Genomic DNA, 23,160 nt, shown 5'->3' on the forward strand with positions numbered 1-23,160 from the left:
CTGTAATCCCAGCATTGTGGGATGCCGGGGCGGGCGGATTACTTGAGGTCAGGAGTTCGAGACCAGCCTGGCCAACATGGTAAGACCCTGTCTCAACTAAAAATTCAAAAATTAGCTGGGCATGGTGGCACGCACCTGTCATCCCAGCTACTCAGGAAGCTGAGGCAGGAGAATCGCTTGAACCCAGGAGGCAGAGGCTGCAGTGAGCCGAGATCGCACCTCTGCACTCCAGCCTGGGTGACAGAGTGAGACTCCATCTCAAACCTCAACAAAACACCGGCCAAACCAAATCCACCAATATATAAAAAGGATTATATGCCATGACAAGTGGGATTTATCTAGGGAATTCAAAGTTGGCTCAACATACAAAACTGAATCAATGTAATACATGACATTAATATAATAAAGGACAAAAATAACATAGTATAGATGCAGGAAAAGCATCTGACAACATTTAACACCCTTTCATGATAATAACACTCAACAACATAGGGATAGAAGGGAAATTCCTCAACCTAATTAAGGGCATCTATAAAAATTCACAGCTAACTATACTTACTGGTGAGAGGCTAAAAGCTTTCCCCCTAAGATGAGGAACAAACAATGATGTCCACCCTTGCCACAACAATTAAACATTGTGTTAAAGCTTATAACCAGGGCAATTACATGAGAAAAATTTTAAAAAGGCATGCAGATTAGAAACAAAGAATTAAAAGTATATCTGCAGATGATATAATCTTGCATATAAAAAATCCTCAGGAATCCACTAAAGAACTATTATAGCTACTAAATCCTATGCTCATGGATTGGAAAACTTAATATTGTTAACCTGACAATACTCCCCAAATTATCTACAGATTCAGTTAATCCCCATCAAAATTCTACCTGCCTTTTTTTTTTTTCCAGAAAGTGACAAACCAAACCTAAAAATCATATGGAAATGCAAGGGACCAGGAAAACCAAAATAAATAAAAAGACCAAAGTTGAAGGACTCACACTTCCCAATCTTAAAACTTACTACAAAGCTACAATAATCAAGACTGTGTGCTGCTGGCATAGAGAGAGACATATAGGTCCATGGAATAGAGTTGAGAGTTCAGAAATAAACCCATATTTTATGGTCAACTATTTTTGACAAAAGTGCCAAGGCCATTCAATGGGTAGTCTTTTGAACAAATGGTACTAGGACTAGACAGCCACAGGCAGAAGAACGAAGTTAAACTCCTCCTTCATACCATAGATAAAAATTAACTCAAAATGCACCAAAGACCTAAATTTCAGAGCTAAAACTATAAAACCCTTAGAATAAAACAGAGGTGTAAATCTTTGTGACCTAGGATTAAGCAATGTCTTAAATATGACAAAGCACAAGCAACAAAAGAAAAAAATAGATAAATGCAGTATTACCAAAATAAAAATCATTTGTGCATCAAAGGATACTATCAAGAAAATGAGGCGGGCATGGTAGTTCACACCTGTAATCCCAGCACTTTGGGAGGCTGAGGCAGGTGGATCATGAGGTCAGGAGATCGAGACCATCCTGGCTAACACGGTGAAACCCTGTCTCTACTAAAAATACAAAAAATTAGCCAGGCACAGTGGCGGGCGCCTATAGTCCCAGCTACTCGGGAGGCTGAGGCAAGAGAATGGCATGAACCTGGGAGGCAGAGCTTGCGGTGAGCCGAGGTTGTGCCACTGCACTCTAGCCTAGGCGACAGAGCGAAACTGTGTCTCAAAAAAAAAAAAAAAAAGAAAGAAAGAAAGAAAAGAAAATGAAAAGACTACTCACAGTTGAAGGGAAAATATTTGCAAATCATATACCCAATAAGGGACTAACATACAGAATATATAAAGAACACTTACAACTCAGCAATAAAAAGACAATCCAGTTTTTAAATGGGAAAAGGATTTATTTTTATTTTTGTTTTCAGCTTTTTTTTTAATTTATTATACTTTAAGTTCTGGAATACATGTGCAGAATGTGCAGGTTTGTTACACAGGTATACACATGCCATGGTGGTTTGCTGCACCCATCAACCCCTCATCTACATGAGGTAGTTCTCTTAATGCTATCCCTCCCCTAGGCCCCCACCACCAACAGGCCCTGGTGTTTGATGTTCCCCTCCCTGTGTCCATGTGTTCTCATTGTTCAACTCCCACTTACGAGTGAGAACATGAGGTGTTTGGTTTTCTGTTCTTGTGTTAGTTTGCTGGGAATGATGGTTTCTAGCTTCATCCATGTCCCTGCAAAGGACATGAATTCATCCTTTTTTATGGCTGCATAGTATTCCATGGTGTATATGTGCCATGTTTTCTTTATCCAGTCTATCACTGATGGGCATTTGGGTGGGTTCCAAGTCTTTGCTATCATGAACAATGCTGCAATAAACATATGCATGCATGTGTATTTATAGTAGAATGATTTATAATCCTTTGGGCATATACCCAGTAATGGGACTGCTGGGTCAAATGGTATTTCTGGTTCTAGATCCTTGAGAAATTTTGCCACACTGTATTCCACAATGGTTGAACTAATTTACACTCCCACCAAAAGTGTAAAAGCTTTCCTATTTCTCTACATCCTCTCCAGCATCTCTTGTTTCCTGACTTTTTAATGATTGCCATTCAAACTGGTGTGAGATGGTATCTCATTGTGGTTTTCATTTGCATTTCTCTAATGACCAGTTATGATGAGCATTTTTTCATGTGTCTGTTGGCTGCATAAATGTCTTCTTCTGTTCATACCCCTCGCCCACTTTTTGATGGGTTTTTTTTTCTTGTCAATTTGTTTAAGTTCTTTGTAGGCTCTGGATATTAGACCTTTGTCAGATGGATAGATTGTAAAAACGTTCTCCCATTCCGTAGGTTGCCTGTTCACTCTGACAATAGTTTCTTTTGCTGTGCAGAAGCTCTTTAGTTTAATTAGATCCCATTTGTTAATTCTGGCTTCTGTTGCCATTGCTTTTGGTGTTTTAGTCATGAAGTCTTGGTCAAAGGATTTAAATAGCCATTTCTCCAAAGAAAAAAAAAATGGCCAATAAGCAGTACATGAAAAGGGCTGAATATCATCAGTCACTACAGAAATGCTAATTTATACCACAATATCTACTACTTCCCACCCACTACATGGCTATAATCAAAAAACTGGAAAATAACAAGTGTTTGAGAGAATGTGCAGAAATTGGAACCCTCATAAATTACTGATGGGAATATAAAATGGTGCAGCACTTTACATTCCAAATTGTTTGGAATTTTACATTGCCAAATTGTTTCCCGAAGATGTTGCAGCATCTTCGGAAAACAATTTGGCAGTTATTCAAAAAGTTAAACAGATTTATACTGTATGACTCAGCAATTCTACTTCTAGTGTAAACCCAAGACAAGTGAAAACATATATTCATATGAAAACTCGTAGTACTGTTCATAGCATGTTGTTCATAACAGCCAAAAAACAACCGAAATGTCTATCTACTGATGAATGGATAAACAAAATGTCATGTATTTATACAACTGAGTATTAGTCAGCCATAAAAAGGAATGAAATACTGATACATACTACAGCATGGATAAAGCTTGAAAATGTTATGCAAAGTGAAAGAAGCCAGACACAAAAGGCCACATACTATATAATTCCACTCATATGAAATTTCCATAATAGGCAAATTCTTAGAGATGAAAACTAAATTAACAGTTGCCAGGGCCTTTGGGGAGGAAGAAACGGGCAGTTACTGTGTATGAGGTTTCTTTTTAAAGTGAAGAAAATGTTCTGGAATTATGTAGTAATGACAGTCGCATGATCTTGAAAATACACCAAAAAACACTCAATTGTAAACTTTAAAAGGGTGAATTTTATAGAGTGTGAATTATATCCCACGAAATGTTTAAGCAAATTGAAAGAATTTGTTAAAAGATTAAATAAAAATATTTTTAGATTAAAAAATACGTAATGTTGGCCAGGCGCGGTGGCTCACGCCTATAATCCCAGCACTTTGGGAGGCCGAGGTGGGCAGATCACAAGGTCAAGAGATTGAGACCATCCTGGCCAATATCGTGAAATCCCATCTCTACTAAGAATACAAAAATTAGCTGGGCATGGTGGCGTGCACCTGTAGTCCCAGCTACTGGGGAGGCTGAGGCAGGAGAAACACTTGAACCCGGTAGGTGGAGGCTGCAGTGAGCTGAGATCGCGTCACTGCACTCCAGCCTGGCAACAGGGCAAGAATCTGTCTCAAAAAAAAAAAAAAAAAAAATGCAGTGTCTACATCAGCTGACCTGCAATAAAGGAATTTCTAAAGACAGCCCTTTGGGCAGAAATGAAACCATCCCAGAATAAGTCGGAAATGCCAGAGAGCAATGAAGAGCAAAGAAAAGATAAGTATCTGGATAAATCTAAATGAACACTAATTGTTAATATTACTGTTAATACAATACTGTTAATGTTACCAGTAATAATACTATTAATACCAATATTGTTAATATAATACTGTTAATATTAATTTATTTCACTGAATTTAAAAAGAAAATATATAGAATTAAAGTGCATAATAATAAGCACATATGAATATGGAGGGGGGTCATAGAGTTCAAGTCTTCTAAGAAACTATGATTTGTCTAGGAGAAAGATAAAGGTATAACTACATTATCTGGATAAGTTAGTAACAATGTACACAATAACCACTAAAAGAACAAAAAATAGGACATAATCTCCAATCTACTGGAGAAGGTGGAAAAATGGAATGATTTTTTCAAAAAATCATATTATCAGATTAAAATAATACAAGAAAAGAGAGAAAAATAAACACAGAAAATGTAGGACAAGACAAATACATAAAAGGATCGTAAATTTAAACCCAAATAAATCAGTAATTACATTTAACGCAAATGAACTGTTCCAATTAAAAGACAAAGACTGTCAGATTGAATGAAAAAAATATCTAACTATACTCTTTGCAAGAGACATACCTAAAGCATAAAACTATAGTAAGGTTGAGAATAAGATAAAAAACAAAGATATCATGTAAATATGAGTCTAAAACATCTAGCACGGCTATGTTAATATTAACATCAGACATACCATATAATAAAGTCAAATATTAATTACTAGATATAAAGAGAACCAGTCACAATAACTAAAGTCTCCGTTCATCAGGAAGACCTAACAGTTTCAAATCTGTGTGTCCCTGACAACACAGTCTCAAAAATTTATACATAAAAACTGGCAGAACTGCAAGGAAAAATAAGACAAATCCATAATCATAATGAAATCGTGTAATTATCTCAGTAATGAATATAACAACCAAAAAAACTAGTAAGAAAGCAGATTTACCAACTCAGCTAAACAGAATATTTAGTATATTACATTGAACCCAATTATTTCCAGGCACATAGGAATATGTGAGAAAACTTACATACCATATTCTGGGCTATAAGGCAAATCAGCATATTTCAAAGGATTAAAATCATAGAAAGCAAGATCTTTGGGCAATATAATTGTGCTGAAGAATAATAAAACGAGAAAATATGCATATGTTTAGAAATGTTTAAACGTTCTTCTAAATTACCTAGGAATCAAAGAAAAAACATAATGGAAATTAGAAAGTATAACAAACAATAATGAAAATGCCTTAAATCAAACTTTGTATGATGTAGTTGAGGCATTGTTTACAAGAAAATATATCACTTTAAACACACATATTAGAAAAAAAGGAAAAGCTGCAAATTAATAAATTAAGTATTCATCTCAGATTAGAAAGAGAACAGCTATAAGAAAGGAAAATTACGAGCCAATTTCACTCACAGGCACAAATGCAAAAACTCCAAACAAAATATCAGTCATCAGGGCGGATGTGGTGGCTCACACCTATAATCCCAGCACTTTGGGAGGCCGAGGCAGGCGGATCACCTGAGGTCGGGAGTTTGAGACCAGCCTGGTCAACATGGTGAAACCCCGTCTCTACTAAAAAATACAAAAATTAGCCAGGCGTGGTGGAACGTGCCTGTAATCCCAGCTACTCTGGAGCCTGAGGCAGGGAGAACTGCTTGAACCCAGAAAGAGGAGGTTGCAATGAGCCGAGATCATGCCACTGCACTCCAACCTGGGCAACCGAGCAAGACTCCATCTCAAAAAAAAAAAAAAAAAAAAAATAGCCATCAGAATCCAGTCACATATTTTAAGAATAAGCTGGCATGATCAAGTTATGTTTAAATAGTGGTCATCTGTGGGTAGTAGAATTATCAAGATTTTTATTCTGCTTTTTATGCTAATCTTTCCTTTAGAAATTTTCTACACAAACATCCATTACTTTAGGGACCAGGAAAAATATTTTTGAATTAATCATTAATATTCTGATCTCTCATCTTTTTGAGATCAACTAATTAATAAATGGCAAGAAGAAAAGAACAAGGGCTGGCTCAGAACAGCCATTCTGTCTGAATAATATAAGGATACAAGGCCTTATTTGTCTCAGTGTCTCTACTGGGTTGACTGAGAACAAAGAAAGGGTGAACAGGAGTAGAAAAGGATTTACAAAGATAGGAATGTGATAATAGCAATTTGTAGGCTTTTCCCCAAACATTAAAGGAGCGATCTCATACACAAATGCGTCTATAAATAGAATCCATATTGCACTTTAATGAATAATTTAAAACCACTCTGCAAACAGGGTTAAGAAAACAGGAACCTAGATGCTCAAAAATCAATAGTTCTGTCCTATCCCAACCTGGTGAGTTACAGAAACAGATGTCTAAGTTTTACATTATTTTTTAGAAATGTTGGAAAATAGATGGTTAAGTACAAAAAGACTTAAAAACATTTACAACCTTTGAGCTAATAGTTTCATCTTTAGAAATTTAGAAGCAATCAGTGATACGCACAATGATTTTTGTATAGGATATTTTTCAAAGCATTATTTATCATGATGAGCATTTTAAAGCAACATAAATGTCTAGCTATAGGGAAATGGTTCAATAAACTGGGACACTCTTTGGAATAGTATGCAGCCATTTAAAATCATATTTTAGAAGAACACATTATGAGACAAGGAAATGTTCATGATCTAGTAAAGGGAAAAATATTGGTTCAAAAAACATACTTTGGAATGAATCCCAACTTTAGGATATGCATATCATACATAAATATAAGTAGGAAAAAACACTGAATATCCTTTTGTGGTAAGATTAAGGATAACGTTGATCTTCTACTTTATAATTTTCTGTTTCTTCCAATTTTTCTACATAAAACATTTGTATTACTTTCACAAATAGAAAAAACGTTGTATAAAAGAAAATAAATAATAAGCTGATTACCTTAAATAGAGTCAAAAACCCTTCATCAACCCAAATCCACTTCTAAGGGGAGGTCAGTAGAGATCAGTACATCCGTTTTCTATTGCCGCATAACAAACTATCACAAATTTAACACCTTAAACCAATATGTATTTAATATCTCACAGTTTCTGTGAGTCAGGAATTTAAGCAGGCTTAACTGGGTCCTCTGCTTAGGGTCTCACAAAGCTGCATTCAAAGTGTTAGCCAGGCTGTGCTCTCACCTGAAGGACTAACAGGAAGAATCTGTTTCCACGCTCACTCAAGATTATTGACAAAATTTCCTTGTGCTATTGGACTGAGTGCCCCCTGCTTCCAGGATGGGGAAGATTCTACCACCCTGCCCCATCTTAAATTAGGTATGGCCAGAATGACTCCTTCTGGCCAATGAAATGTGAGCAGAATGGAGTAGTGACCCTTCCAAAGTGATTAATTGCTACTGCAAGTGTCTCCATATTTAAAAAGGTCCAGATCCAGACCATTTAAGAATCGATTTTGCCAAATTTCCAGGAAACGAGAATTCCTCCCTTTCCAAAACTATTACATTTGGGAGGCCAAGGTGGGAGAATTTCTTGAGCCCAGCAGTTCAAGACCAGCCTGGACAACATAGCAAGACCCTTATTCTACAAAAAAGAAATTTAAAAATTTTCTGAGCATGGTGGTTTGTGCCTATAATCCCAGCTAATCAAGAAGCTAAGGCAAGAAAATCACTCAAGCCCAGGAGTTCAAGGTTGCAGTAGGATATGATAGCACCACTACACTCTAGCCTGGGTGACAGAGTCCCTCTCTCTAAAAAAAGAAAGAAATTATTACAAAGATGATGAAGTATCATGTTGATACCAAATCTGAATAAGGGCGATACAAGAAAAGATTATCGCTGGTCAACACTTCTTATGAGTATATAAATCCTAAATGAAATATTTGCATATTGGGCCCAATAATTTAGGCTGGAGTGCAGAGGCATGATCACAGTTCATTGCAGCTTCAACCTCCCAGCCTTAAGTGATCCTTCAACCTCAGTCCCCCAAGTAGCTAGGACTACAGATGCATGGCACCATGCCCAGCTAATTTTTTTTCTTTGGGTTTTTTTTTTTTTTTTTGTAAAAATGGGGTCTCACTATATTTCCCAGTCTTGTTTTGTACTCCTGCGCTCAAATGATCCTCCGGCCTCAGCCTCTCAGTGTTGGGATTACAAGTGTGAGCCACCACACCTGGCCTGGTAATATTTTTTAATGTAGTACATCAGTTTCTCCCAGGAAATCAATAATGGCTTAAATTAAAAGAATAAAATATCTCATCTCAATCACGATTTTTTTAAAAAAAGCATAAAATTATCTAAGTAAGTACACTGTATAGAAAACCATTTGAGAAAATTCAAAATCAATTCATGATTTTTTTAAAAAGCTTTTATTGGCCGGGCGCGGTGGCTCACGCTTGTAATCCCAGCACTTTGGGAGGCCGAGGCGGGTGGATCACGAGGTCAGGAGATCGAGACCACGGTGAAACCCCATCTCTACTAAAAATACAAAAAATTAGCCGGGCGTGGTGGCAGGCACCTGTAGTCCCAGCTACTTGGAGGCTGAGGCAGGAGAATGGCGTGAACCCGGCCGGCAGAGCTTGCAGTGAGCCGAGATTGCGCCACTGCACTCCAGCCTGGGCGACAGAGCGAGACTCCGTCTCAAAAAAAAAAAAAAAAAAAAAAGCTTTTATTAAACTACTAGTAAATGTGATCATCCTTAACCTAATAAAGGAATCTACCAAAAAAAAAAAAGAAAAGTTCACAATTAAGTCTTTCACAGCATTTCTTTTAAATGAAAAACAATATAAGGACAATCTTACCACAATCTCCCTACAACTTTCTCTAGTGGTCCAAGCAAAGGAAAAAAGACAAAAAAAGATCAATAAAAGATTTAAGAACTAGGGAGAAAGAAATTAAATTATCATTAGGTACATGAAGCAACTAGAAACTGATTCACGCATTTGTGAAATCTGATGTGCTTCAAAGGTACCACTGCAGATCACTGGGGAAAGGACTGTATTCAATAAACAATACCGGTACAACTGGTTATGAATTTGGAAAAAAATTAAAATTGGATCTCTATCTCATACCCCACACAAAAATAAGTTCTAAGTAGACTATAAAAAGCAAATATTTAAATATTTTTTTAAAGAGGAGGACATATTATGACTGATATGGTTTGGCTGTGTCCCCACCCAAATCTCATCTTGAATTCCCATGTGTTATGGGAGGGACCCAGTAGGCAGGTAATTGAATCATGGGGGCAGGTCTTTCCCATGCTGTTCTTGTGATAGTGAGCAAGTCTCACAAGATCGGATAGTTCTAAAAGTGGAGTTTCCCTGCACAAGCTCTCTCTTCTCTTGTCTGCTGCCATGTGAGATGTACCTTTCAACTTCCGCCATCATTGTGAGGCCTCCCCAGCCACGTGGAACTGTAAGTCCATTAAACCTCTTTCTTTTGTAAATTGCCCACTCTCGGGTATGTCTTTTTCAGCATCATGAAAATGGACTAATACAATGACCTTGGAGTAACACAAGATTTCTTAAATCAGACTCAATCACCATAAACTGTAAAGAAAATACTGATAAATCTGACTACATTAAAACTGAACATCTGTTCATCAAAACGGCATATTTAAAAGGATAAAGAACAGGATACAAATAGAATCCAGAATATGTAAAGAACTTCTAAAAAGCTATAAAAAGGATAATCCAGACAATAAGCGGACAAACAATATAAGAATACAATTTTTAGAAGAAGCTCAAGTGGCCAAAGTATGGGTAGAAAATCCTCAAACTCACTAGCCAAGGAAATGCTAATTAAAACAGTAAGATATTTCATATCTACTCAATTGACAACAATTAAAACATCTGAAGCTACAAAGGATTAGTGAGAATGTAAAGAAACAAACCTCTGGAAAGTAATCTGACAACAGCTATGAAGTTGGAATTAGGCCTAGCCTGTGACACCACAATCTCAGTGGTAAGTGTATACCTGGTCTACTCTTTCTCAAGTGTCCAACACAGAGGAAAGATGACCCAGTGGGACATGGCAACTGGGAGGGGTAGAGGCTGTGGAAGCTGCTCAGAGAGACTGGAAGTGGGATTTGGGCCAAATAAGACAATATCAGATGCCAGTCTTACCTAGGAGGTGAAATACAGAATAGAACTATGCTTACCTGGGGTGAATTCTCCCCAAGTGGCAGCTCCATCATTTTATCTTCTAAAACCAATCTAATCATGTTATTTCCTCCTTAATTTTGTCAGCTAAGACTGCCAAATGAAGAGCCCCAGCTTATATCAGTTTCTTAGTGCTGTTGGAACAAACTTCCAGACACTCAGTGTTTTAATACAACAAACATTTATCTTACAGTTCTGGAGGTCACAAGTCAGACAAGGGTCTCACTGGGCTAGAAACCAAGGACTGCATTCCTTTCCCAAGTCTCTAGGGGACAGAATCCCTTTTCTTGCCTTTTCCAAAGGCTTCCCACATTCCTTGACTAGTGCACCCTTCCATCTTCAAAGCCAGCAATGGCAGCTAGAGTCTTTCTCACCTCACATCACTCTGACACTGACTATTCTGCCTCTCTTTCCACTTTTAAGAACCCCTGTGATTACTCAGAGCCCACCCAGATAATCCAGGATAATCTCCCTATTTTAAAATCAGCTGATTAGCAACCTCATTCCATCTGCTGCCTTAACTCCCCTGCCATGTAACATAACATAGTCCTGAGATTAGGATGTGGACAGCTTTATGAGCCATTATTCTACCTACCATGCAACTCCTCCTCCACTTTCACCCCCCTCCATCTCCAATAAAGTTCCAACCATTTCACAATGCCCCTAACACTTCCAGAAGGGTCCCAACTCCTTCACTATGCTTCCATACCTCCAGCCTCCACACCGCTACACACTCTGTACTCCGGTTATTCCAACCTTCCAGCCTTTTTCGAATAAATGTATACCCAATCCATGCCCAATTATAACTCATGCCCTAGGGCCCAGCCCAATGGCCACCTCTTCTCTAAAGCTTTCCCCGATTCTCGGCCCAAATGAATCACCCCTCAACACATTCGCCTGGCTTTCTACGTATCCCAACTGCAGCACTGAGTATGGCCGCCTGTAATTATGTGTTTACATGTTCCTTCCTCAATCCGAACTGGTAAGCCCTTCAACAAGAACTCTGTCTCATTCCTCCATGGGTTCCCAGATCATAGCGTAGGAAATGGCAAAGAGTAGGCAATCAGGGAGTATTTCTGAAGCTTAGATGAGGGAGAAGGAAGTTTTCCTGAGTTTCTGTCAACAAAAGAGATGTCAAAGAGTAACCTGGGTTAAGTGTACAACAAATGAGGCCACAGAATCAGTTCAGATGATCATAACAAAAAGCACCTCAACGATCCACTGCTTAGCTTGATATACAACTTACTACCATGTGCAACAATCTCTGTACCACAAGTGACACCTATCTTTTTTTTTTTTTAATGTTAACCTGTGGGGCAATTCTAAAGTAATTGACAAAATTAACCTCAAGAGGAAGAAAAGATTCACGTAAAATGATTTACAAAGATGTCCTCAATATTAGAGAAGAGAGAGTAGATGTAGCCCTAACACAACAGGAATGCCTGGCAACCACTCAATAGCCCAACACATAAACAGATCCCATCGCCAGGAAAGGCTGAGAACCAACATGCTGGAGAATGCAAAACATGCTAGAGTCAACCCTTTTGGGAACAAGTTGCCCCTACATAGATATATGCCTACAGATGTATGTCTATATTGTAATAAAGGTGCTATGGTTGGAATATCCCCTCCAAAACTCATGCTGAAATGTAATCCTCAATGCAGCAGTATTGAGAGGTGGGACCTTTAAGAGGTGATTGGATCAAGAGGGCTCTGCCCTCATAAAATGGATTAATCCATTCATGGGTTAATGGATTAGTGGGTTGTCATGGGAGTGGGGCTGGTGGCTTTGGCCCCTGGACCTTAGACTTCTCAGCCTCCATGACTGTAAGAAATGCATTCCTTTTCTTTGTAAATTACCTAGTTTCAGGTATTCTGTTATAAGCAAAAGAAAACAGACTAAAACAAACTGGTACTTTCTTAAAGAAATGGTTGTTAAGAAAACAGGGTTTCATTTAATGTCAGTGATTTGTTACTTGATGCCCATATTCAAGCAACAAAACTCCCACCTAGAGAGACAGTGAAGACTAAGCAAAGGAAATGGAATGTTGTAGCATAATTATCCTCCTTAAAAAGAAGAATAAAATGGCTTAAGTGTTTTCAAGACACGCTCCCATTCAACAGAATTTCCCGATCAAATTTTATTTAATAATACGAATTCTGAAATTAATTTTAAAGTACGCTGGAAAGGAAATTTGAGCTCCCCCTGCCCCAAAACACACACACAGAGAGAGAGAGAGAGAAACAGGTGACACGGATTCAGCACCATGGACAGCGGGCCCATGACGCCTTGCCTGTGAGAGTCATTGCCACCAGGGATGAGAGCTGAGACATCAGAGCTACCCCAAAATCTACAGTATTTATTCTAATGTTTAAGTTGGGGCAATTCCAATACATGAGCAAGTATTTTTCTTGGTTATGGCCCAAAGCACAGCCTTCTTCACTGAGAGGATACACAACTTACATCTACTAAAATCTGCTTCAGTGTTCACCTTTACAATAAAGCCCTGAGACTTCTATAAAAATAGAAATGATTCTGCCATTGACACAGGAACTGAAATAATCAAAACTGATACACAGAATCCAAATCTGAATGGCTAGACTGGTTCAAGAAGCTCACGAGACTTTTTCAAATTTATAAATGCAGCATGCTGTCAGCCTCCTCAGAACAATAGGGTAAAGGATAGCTTCTTCAAAACAGCTAGCAAAATATAACCATATGTTGAATTTTTTCGCATAAATAGCTAAAAACGTAACCACAAAGCTGTGTGGGTTTTCCCCCACCGTATTATAATGATATCTGGGAAAGTGGTGTTTTGAGGTCCAAAAGCACCACTAATCAGCAGCACCTGTGGCAACACCAGCCAAAAAGCCCCGAATTCTAGACAGAGTCCATTTTTTTCAGTTATAAAGACCCCATTTACCATCAAAACTTTTTCAAAACCTTATAATATTGAGTATCAACTAAGAAAATACGTGAAGCTATGTAAGTTCTAAAACAATTGTAATGAACTTGCACTGTATAAACAACAGCATCTACATACAAGCAAAAAAAAAAAATACTGCTCGAAAGTGAGACATCAGTTAGTCCGTCACTGCACTTGTGTTTAAGGCCCCATGTTTTCTTATGGATCTCCAAGCCTGAAACCACCAGAACTATTTCTGCTTCTCTCCTGTGATGATCAATCAGGTCCTTTCAGATCTTGCCAATGATCCCTTTAGAGTGACACTGTTCTACAAACACTCCATTTGGGGCCAAAATAGGTATCTCTGACACGCTTTAAGATGATGAATTGTTCTTGAATATGAGGAGGACTGCGAGTTAGTTCTCTTAAATAGGGAAGCATCCTTGCACACTACTTTGGAATCCACATGTGAGAAAGTCCAAAGAAAAGAAAAAGGGCAACAGTTTGCCCCTGAAAGTGAGTTCAATTTCAGAGAGATATGTGAGGGCCTGTGCCAGAGGAATATTTTTGAAATGGGGGGAGTCTGTAAGTTACCCAGTCAAATCTCTAAAGGCCTCTCTGCAAGGCCCTGCTGCTCAAGATTCCTTCTGGTGAATCCCACTCTACAAACACTCAACAACTAAGAGTGCTACTGGCTCACATGGAGGGCTAACAAGACCTGCAAATCCAGGCTGCTCTGAAGGACGGTGGAAGATAACCAACCCCGAGCCACCAGATTTAGGACCCGACTTTTGGTTAACTTTCAAATTTCTTATGCCAGTAATATACTTCAGAGTGGGGGGGGAAATTGGAAAACATCACCAGGCAAAAAGAAAAAACAAACTCTTTCACGAAACAAGACTTCCAATTAGAACACGTGTGGGGACAATAAGAAACACGTTCTAACCACCCCCAAAATTAAAATAAAACACACCGACCAACAAGAGCCAACAAGAGGGACCTGCGCGCTCCCCACCGCCCGCGCGCGGCTCTCCGCAGGGTCACCGAGGGGTGAGGCCGCGCTCTCCCCGCGGCCGTCCAGGGGGAGGAGGCCCCGCGCCGCGCCCCGCCGCCCTGCAGCCGCCGCGGCCGCTCCGGGGTGTTCCCCACATCTCTTCTCAATCAAGAGATGAAATTTGTGCCGTTTTGAAACTGAAGCCTCAAGTAGTCCAGACGTTTTCTGACCCACATCCGAGGCGCTCTCGGCTTCCCGCCGCAACTTCCGAATTTGGGGAGGGGGCGGAGGCGGGCGGGCCAGGCCTGGCGACCGCACCTTGAGGGAGCGCGAGTCCCCTCGCTGCCCCGGGCCGCCGCAGGCGCCGGCGGCGGTCGGCGACGGCGCGACCCAGCCCGGGACCCCCGCCCGCCCGGGCTCGGGCGAAGTTTGCCGCGGCCCGGGGTCGCTCCGTCACTCGGCCTCCGTCGGGGACTCGGTCCCCGTAACCCGCAAGGGCGCCCGACCCCGCCCCCGCCCGCCACCGCTCACTCACCTGCCCTGCGCCGGACGGCGAGCCCGCGGGCCGGCGGGGAGAGGCCGGGAAGCCCGGGCGGGGTCGGGGCGAGGCGGGTGAGAAGGCGGCGGCGGAGGCTAAGTCGGCCGAAACGGCGGCGACCGCGGCTGAGGCGGCTGAGGCGGCGGTCGCGGCTTCAGGCGCTCCAGCCCGAGCGCTGCGCGCGGCGCGGGCCCGCCCCTCTGCGCCGCTAACCAATCTAGCGCCGCGCGCCGCCGCCGGCCCCGCCCCCGCCCAAGGGCAGGCTCGCGAAAGCGGGCGCCGCGGGCCAATCAAAGGGCGGAACATCGACCGGCGCGGCCAATCCGAGCCCGGAAAGTTCTCTGGAAACAGCCAACTCGAGTCAAAGGGGCGGGGGTGGGGCTGCGGGCGGGGCGGGGACCTGGCCCAATGACGCGCGGGGCGGGGCCGAGCATTGGGCGGGGAGGAGGCGGGGCCTCGAACGGGCGGGCTGGTCACTAGTAGTGGGCGGGATCGTAGGCGGGACATTAAGCGCGCGGGGCAAGAATCGGGGCGGGGCCCTAATGAAGTGAAGCGGGGCGAGGACGGGCAGTGGGAGGGGCGGGTCATCATTTGGGGTAGGGTGGGGGCGGGGCAGGGGCGGGGCTGAGTTCTGGGAGCCAGGCCGGGGAGAGGCCTAAGTCGGGGCGGGCGGGAGACGGGCAAGAGCAGTGGGCGGGGCTCGGAGATAGGGGATTAGTGTCCTTGATGGGGCGGGGCCCAGGTTTGGGGCGGGCCTGTGGTGGGCAGGGCCGCGGATGGGCGGGGCGAGCCTTGGTGGGCGGGCCAGGCCTGCGGTGGGCGGGGCGGGCCTTGGTGAGCGAGACCTTGGTGGACGGGGCGGGTCCGTGGTGGACGGGGCGGGTCCGTAGTGGACGGGGCGGGTCCGTGGTGGGCGGGGATTTGGTGGGCGGGGATTTGGTGGGCGGGAGGGCCCGACGGGACGGGAGTGGCCGTTGAATTCCCGGCCTTGCCGCAACCCCGAAGGTCCCCCTGCAGCGCCCGCTTCCCGTTCTCTGCGGGCCTGGCCCCGGCCCCAAGGCGGGGGCCGCAGCGCCCGGCGGGCAGGGGCCCCGAGCGGCCCGTGAGCCTGTGCCCAGACGCCGCCCGTCCCGCGCTGGTCCCGCGGCCCCGTCCCCTCCGCCCGCCCGGCGTTCTAGTGCCTTGGCCTGGGGCGGGGCGTTGCTGGGCCCCGGGGGCTGCAGGGGGAGGCCGCCCTTTCTCTGGGCTGGCTCCGGGCTGTTCCGCTCCGCGCCGTGTTCCCGGTACTTCCCGGGGAGCCCGCCTCGCTGTGCGTCCCCGCCCGGGCGTTTCTTCCGCGGCGCTGAGCGCCCGCCCCGGCCTCGGGTAAGGGCAGCCGGACGCCCCCAGGACCAGGGCGCTGGGGCCGAGGCGCGTCCTCCGCAGTCGCCGTGCCTAGGCTCCGTTTCCACGCGGGTCCTCGCCGGGGTGGGAGGCGCCTCTTGGCGTCCGTGGGGAGCTGGGGGTGGGGGGCGGCAGGGCAGGAGGTGGGGGGGCTGAGCCGGAGAAACGTCCTTGCCCCGCCGGAGACCTCAGACACCCCAGAACCTCGGGCCGGCAGCCAGCTGCAGGAATCGCGCCCTAAAGCCCGGGGTCCGCCCCCGTCCGCCTCCCGCTAGCGCCAGGGACTGCCAGGTCACCGGATGCGGCCTCGAGGCGACGTCACAGACCCCACGCGGCCCCCCGAGCACCCCCGGAGCCGGCGCGGGGACAGGGGTTCGGGATGGACGGAACCCACCCAGGGAACGTTCCGGGCCGGGCCGTCTACGCCAGGCGCAGGGCGGCCGTCAGCTGGGGTTGGAGATGGGTCAGGAAGAGATGTGTCCTTTTGTCTCCAATGTCGCTTGTGTCATTAAAAGACAACCTTAAAATAAAAAAGCCTGGGCTGGCGTGAGGAGGGGCCGTCCACGAGCTACGGAGGCTGAGTCCGCGGGGAAGGGAATGTGGAGTGCGGGGTGGCGCTTGGCGAACCTGTGCTTGGGACACGCTTGGCGGTTTCGGGGAGAATGAGAATGGAGGAGAGGGAGGCCAAGGGCCGCAGCCTGGTGGGAATGCTGGGAAGGACGCTGTGGACAGGACCTTACTGGAAATGAACCAGAAGGGATGGTGAGCCGGGCGCGGTGGCTCGACCCTTAATCCCAGCGCTTTGGGAGGCCGAGGCAGAAGGATCGCTTGAGCCCAGGAGGTGGAGACCCGCCTGGGAAACATCGTGAGACTCTGTTTTTAAAAAAGGAGGAGAAGGGGTACTGGGCGGCCTCTGCCACACCTGGACTCTGCGGGCAGGGGGCCGGAGGGACCCAGGGCTGCTGTGCTGGAGCTGGAGCTGGAGCTGGCGCGAGGGTCTGGGCAGAGCGCTGTCAGCGCCCCCAAATTACAGGCTGCCAGCCTCCCACGTCGCAGTCCTCTGCGGGAGCCTGCGGCCTCAGCTGCCTGCCCCGCCGGCTGAAAGATAGTCATTAGGAAAGTAATGATAGTGTTTTCAGGGCAGCGTGTTAGACCCTAACGACTTTCTATCATTTGCAGTTCCTGCCAACACTGTGAAGAAAAAAACAGCTCATCTCTCACGCCCCGCCCCTTGACACACGCTGATCCGGCCTGGTTCCGGGTTCTCCCGGAGCCTGCAGGGCAGTCCCGCCCCAGGCGGCAGCAGCTGGGCCTGCAGCGTGTCCCTCATGGTGCCCGGCCTCCAGGTCCAGAGTTTCCTGCCTCCCTGAGCTCGGGGTGCGCTGTCTCCACCCTCTCATGGCCGTCAGGGTGCTGGTCCCGGCAGAAGTGCACCCAAGGGCTCGCATTTATAAATAACTCCAGGGTGTCTTGCTGTGGGTATGGAAATCTGGAAGGCAGGTTATCATCTGCTTGGAATGATGTCAGATCCAGCCCCAGGAAGTCTCCCAGCACCCGGCCTTCCTGCTTGTCATGGGCTGGGACATCTGGAGGCGTAGCGGCGAGGGCCTTCTGTAGCTCCACATTAGCTGGCTAAAGTGTGGGGAAAACAGTTACACACAGAAAGCAATCACAGTAGTAATTAACGTCAAAACCCTGCGAGATGTTTAGGACTCCCAGGAGCCCTGCAGAAGCCCAGCCCTTCCACACAACACCAGCACTCCCAGCGGCAGGGCCTCCTTCCGCCTGCTGGGGAGGGATATCCGGAGTCTGGGTGGAGTGTGTGGTCTCTGTGGCCTTCAGCAGGACTACACTCCAGGCTGAGCCTTTCCTCAGGCAGAATTCGCACCCTTACCTCAGCCTCCAACCCCAGCACACATGTTACCTAGGGGCAAATGAGTACTTTGCCCTCATGTCCTCTTCACAAAGCACTGGGGCAGAAGTCCTCCTTCCAGGGACCAGCAGCACCCAGCCCTTGCTTCCCCAGGCTCCTGCCCTGCACAGGGACCGCTGCCACTGCCCACCAAAAGCTGCTGGGGGGTGGTGGGGCTAGCTCAGCTGAGCTCACACAGGATGCTCTGATGGCCAAAGTACTGGAGTGGAAATCAGAGACCAAGAAGTCAATCCCTGTGCCAGCTGCCCTGGTTAGGGAAATACAGAAACTAAAAATACTTCCCACTTCCGCTTCCTCCTTTTTATATCAGCCTCATCATAAGTGCACCTGACCTAACTTACCTGGTGCTGTGGTGTTTGTACTTGGATTAGGTGAAGCAGCTCAGGGGTCCCCTCATGCCCTCTACCCTGTCCCCCTGCTGAAGAGGCAGCTCCCACATGCGGCACTGCGTGACTGGCCCCTGGCCCTGGGCCTGGGACACCTGCAGAGAGACAGCAAGCCATGGCCAGAAGGCTTGCAAGGTGCCCCCAGCTTGGGTGATGCTGACACCCAGAACAGAGTACTTCCTGGAAATGTGATCTGGAAGGCAGTGGGCATGGGTGGAGCACGGAAAGAGACACCCAGGACGGGCAGAGAGAGGCATCTAGTGTAGGTGGGGCTGCAGCCGCCTCTCCTCTTCAGGGCTGGCAAGGTAACCCTTGCCCTGTGCCCCACAACTGCCCTGATTTCCAGTGTGATTCCCAGAAGCACACTCTGCACTGCTTCTGCATCCCAGCCACTCCCTCACTGTCCAGCCCCCTTCCCCAGCGCAGAGTGAACACAGAGAGGATGGGGAGTGCCTGCTCTGCCGACGTGAGGGGCTGGCAGTGACATCTGTCCCTATCATAGGCACAAAAAGTTATCAATGTTGGTAAATTGGATTCAAGCCATGCACGGAAGCAGATGGCTCTGCCCCAAAGGGTAAAACATCCTGGAAGTGAATTGGATGGAGTCTCACATAGAGCAGCCCATCGGCTTCTCTGGCGGTGTGCCCTGGTTTTAGCAGAAAATAATCACAGGGTCTCTAATATCTGGCTGTGGAGAAGCACCCAGTACTCCCCCGGTTGCCCTCATCATCCCTAATGGACGAGGGGTGGGTCCTGTGTCCTCTCAGCCCTTCACGCTAAGAAGCAAATGAATCCTTAGGCCTGCCCCTCAGACTGGCATCTCCACAACTGGGATAGACATCTCAGGCCCTGGGGTCCATGAGTCTCTGACAGAGAGAGAGAGAAAGAGAGAGACAGAGACAGAGAGGGAGGAAAGAGCTCCTGCTGCCACCCTGGCGCCCTCGGGTGCCTCTCGGCCCTGGGAAGCAGTCCTCCTCTGCCCTGGGCCCCTCCCCCACTGCACACAGAGCACTGCCCCCTTGTCTTTTTTATATGCAAGGTTTCTTATATTTTGCATAAAGAAGAAACGCACAGACCTCACACATGCACCAGAAACGTCACGGGTCATCCAGACCTTCCTTTTATTTTGGGAAGACTTTCAGCTCAGAGGCAGCCAGAACTCCGCCCCTTCTCTGTGTGCCTCAACGGGCACCATTAAGACTCTAAAATTAGAACAACTCTTTGTTGTGGTGCCGAGCCACCACGTCACTCCCACCCTCCCTCCAACCTCTGCTGGGTTCTCAGGAAGAGACTGGAGGAGAAACGCAAAGCTTCCAAATCCCACAAAGAAAGCCCACCAGCTGCTGGGCAGACCAGCACGGGTGGGGCGTGCTGCAGACGCCCTTGCTTTGCCTACCGACAAGTAACACTTTAAGACTGACTTTTATATCCATTTGCTGCTTTTTTATTAGGGCCACCTGAAACCTCTCTGTTGACATGAGCAATCCTCTGTAATATTTGTAGAGATGGATTTAAACACGTGGAGCTGTTCAGCAGTAAGAGAAAGAGGGTGGTGGGACAGGCTTGGCCCAGCCCCCCAAGCCTTTATTTACTTAGGACCCCAAATTTCTTGGTATCCCACCTCTGCCGCAGTTTAGCAAGTGCCTGCCTTCCTACTTTACTGGACTGGAAAATAAATACACATGCATTTAGTCTCCTTGCAACCAACGACCTCTGATAAGTGTTTTATGGTGAAAATTCAAGAACATAAATCGTGAGAAATACACCATTAAAATGTAAATTAAGGGGGCAAAACCCTCCCCTGTAGCTGGAGTCACAAAGGGGGAGCGTAGGAACTGAGTCTGGCTCACAGAGGATTCTTTTTAGCCCCCTCTCTCCCAATTGCCGTCCCCCGGACCACCTAGGATTGGCCAGTCTCTGCGTTTATGGTGCCTGGGGAGCCTAGGAGTTTGCAAACCTATGATCAAAGGCTGGGAACAAAGCCAAGGTCAGGAGGGCTTGTGTGTACGGCCCTCTGGCCTCCCAGGTGAACCAGTCAGAAGTCCCACACCCAGAGAACAGGATGCGCCCAGCAGTGGGTTGCCGCGGCAGGTTCCCTTCCTCCCTGCCTGACATCCAGACGATGGGGCCTCCTGGAAATGCACAGACGTGGCTCTCACATCTGTTGGCGTCCCAAGCTCCGTCAGCACCGGTCTCTCCTTTCCCGCCCGTTGCGGGTCCCCACTTAAATACTGAAAGGACAGGTGGAGGTGGAGGAGCCTGCTTGTCCACTCCCGAGTCCTGGGGCCAGCCATCGTGGAGAGCCAGGGGCACTCCAGGCCGCTCCAGCTGGGGAGGCTCTTTGGGGTCCGCCCCACCTCATGCCACAGCTGCCCCACTAACCGCCAGCTCTGTGGCTGCCGTGTCAGCAGCCTTGGCCCACACAGGCTCTCTCCTGGAGCTCAGCAGGTCCACCCTTGCCTACCTCTGGCCTAAAGGCCCCCAAAGGAGCTGGTGGCACTCACCTCTGCTGGTGTGGACGCTACACCGAGGGTGCTTGTCAGCTGCTCAAAAAGGGCCTGACAGCAGCTTCAACTCCACCCCAGCAGGCTCCACTGCTGCACCCACGCACGATGCCGCTGCTGTTCCTTCTCTCTCTGGTCGCTGTCCCTCTGCGGCAGGCAGAGCATGCTGTGCTGATCCTCTGAGCAGTCCTGTCCAAACCACAACCACGGTGGAGCAGCAGCATGCCAGCATCGCGGGCCCGGGGCTGCTGGACACACGGAGTGGCAAGGCGCTGAGCTCCCCGGCACAGACTGCGGGTGCAGGACGGCGCCAAGGACGGGAAGGCTCCAGGCTGGAGAAGTTGTGCCTGGTCACCAGCATGCCCACGGCCCTGTGCCTGGCGGCCCTTTGGGAGGGCTGCGAGGGGGCAGTGTGAATGCAGGAGAGAGGCATGGAGCTGGGGCGCCACTTCGTGTGTGGGGCCCAGGGGAGAGCAGTCCCTGCTGGCTCCTGGGCGCCAAGCTGAGAGCAGAAATGCACAGCCCTCCCTCAAACACATGCACACCACATGCACATCACACAATCACACACACACCACACACACACCACACACATACACATATCACACACACCACACACACATCACACCACACACACACCACCACACACATCACACACATACACATATCACACACATACACATATCACACACATATCACACACACATCACACCACACACACACCACCACACACACACACCACACATACATATCACACACACCAATGACATCACACACACACCACACACACATCACACCACACCACACACACGCCACCACACACACATCACACACACATATCACACACACCACACCACACACATCATGCCACACACACCACCACACATACATCACACACACATATCACACCACACACCACCACACACACACCACATACATCACACACATACACATATCACACACACACCACACACACATCACACACATACACATATCACACCACACACATACATCACACACACATATCACACACACCACATACATCACACACACACATATCACACACACCACATACATCACACACACATATCACACACACACCACACACACATCACACACATACACATATCACACACACCACAGCACACACACAACCACACACATCACACACACATATCACACACACCACATACATCACACACACACACATCACACACACCACATACATCACACACACATATCACACACACACCACACACACATCACACACATACACATATCACACCACACACATACATCACACACACATATCACACACACCACATACATCACACACACACATATCACACACACCACATACATCACACACACATATCACACACACACCACACACACATCACACACATACACATATCACACACACCACAGCACACACACAACCACACACATCACACACACATATCACACACACCACATACATCACACACACACACATCACACACACCACATACATGTATGTGTGTGTGGTGTGATATGTGTATGTGTGTGATGTGTGTGTGGTGTGTGTGTGATATGTGTATGTGTGTGATGTATGTGGTGTGTGTGTGGTGGTGTGTGGTGTGATATGTGTGTGTGATGTATGTGTGGTGGTGTGTGTGGCATACATACATCACACACATACATCACACACACATATCACACACACCACATACATTGTCCACTCGGGAGTGGACAAGCAGGCTCCTCCACCTCCACCTGTCCTTTCAGTATTTAAGTGGGGACCCGCAACGGGCGGGAAAGGAGAGACCGGTGCTGACGGAGCTTGGGACGCCAACACATCACACACATACACATATCACACACATATCACACACACATCACACCACACACACACCACCACACACACACCACACATACATATCACACACACCAATGACACCACACACACACCACACACATCACGCCACACACACCACCACACACATCACACACATA

The 23,160-nt window shown here is 46.7% G+C and overlaps 1 protein-coding gene and 1 long non-coding RNA gene across 3 annotated transcripts in view; both read right to left on the reverse strand.

Annotated features, from left to right (window-relative positions):
• Positions 1-15,068, reverse strand: part of PCBP3 (poly(rC) binding protein 3) — a 286,767-nt gene extending 271,699 nt beyond the window's left edge. The window contains exon 1 of the mRNA XM_055279975.2: positions 14,957-15,068. The gene's annotated coding sequence lies outside the window, so the exon portion shown is untranslated. The remainder of the gene's footprint in view (positions 1-14,956) is intronic.
• A 1,598-nt stretch (positions 15,069-16,666) lies between these two features.
• On the reverse strand, positions 16,667-21,905 carry LOC134736814 (uncharacterized). 2 transcript variants are annotated; one of them, XR_010121157.1, is made up of 4 exons: positions 21,166-21,905; positions 18,617-20,892; positions 18,267-18,474; positions 16,667-17,974 (listed from the first exon to the last, which is right to left on the reverse strand). It is a non-coding gene; the product is annotated as an uncharacterized lncRNA (long non-coding RNA). The 2 variants fall into 2 exon arrangements; XR_010121156.1 differs by having other exon boundaries at positions 16,667-18,474.
• Positions 21,906-23,160: the final 1,255 nt, after the last annotated feature.

This window comes from Symphalangus syndactylus, chromosome 5 (genome assembly GCF_028878055.3).
Source record: "Symphalangus syndactylus isolate Jambi chromosome 5, NHGRI_mSymSyn1-v2.1_pri, whole genome shotgun sequence".
Lineage (NCBI taxonomy): Eukaryota > Metazoa > Chordata > Mammalia > Primates > Hylobatidae > Symphalangus > Symphalangus syndactylus.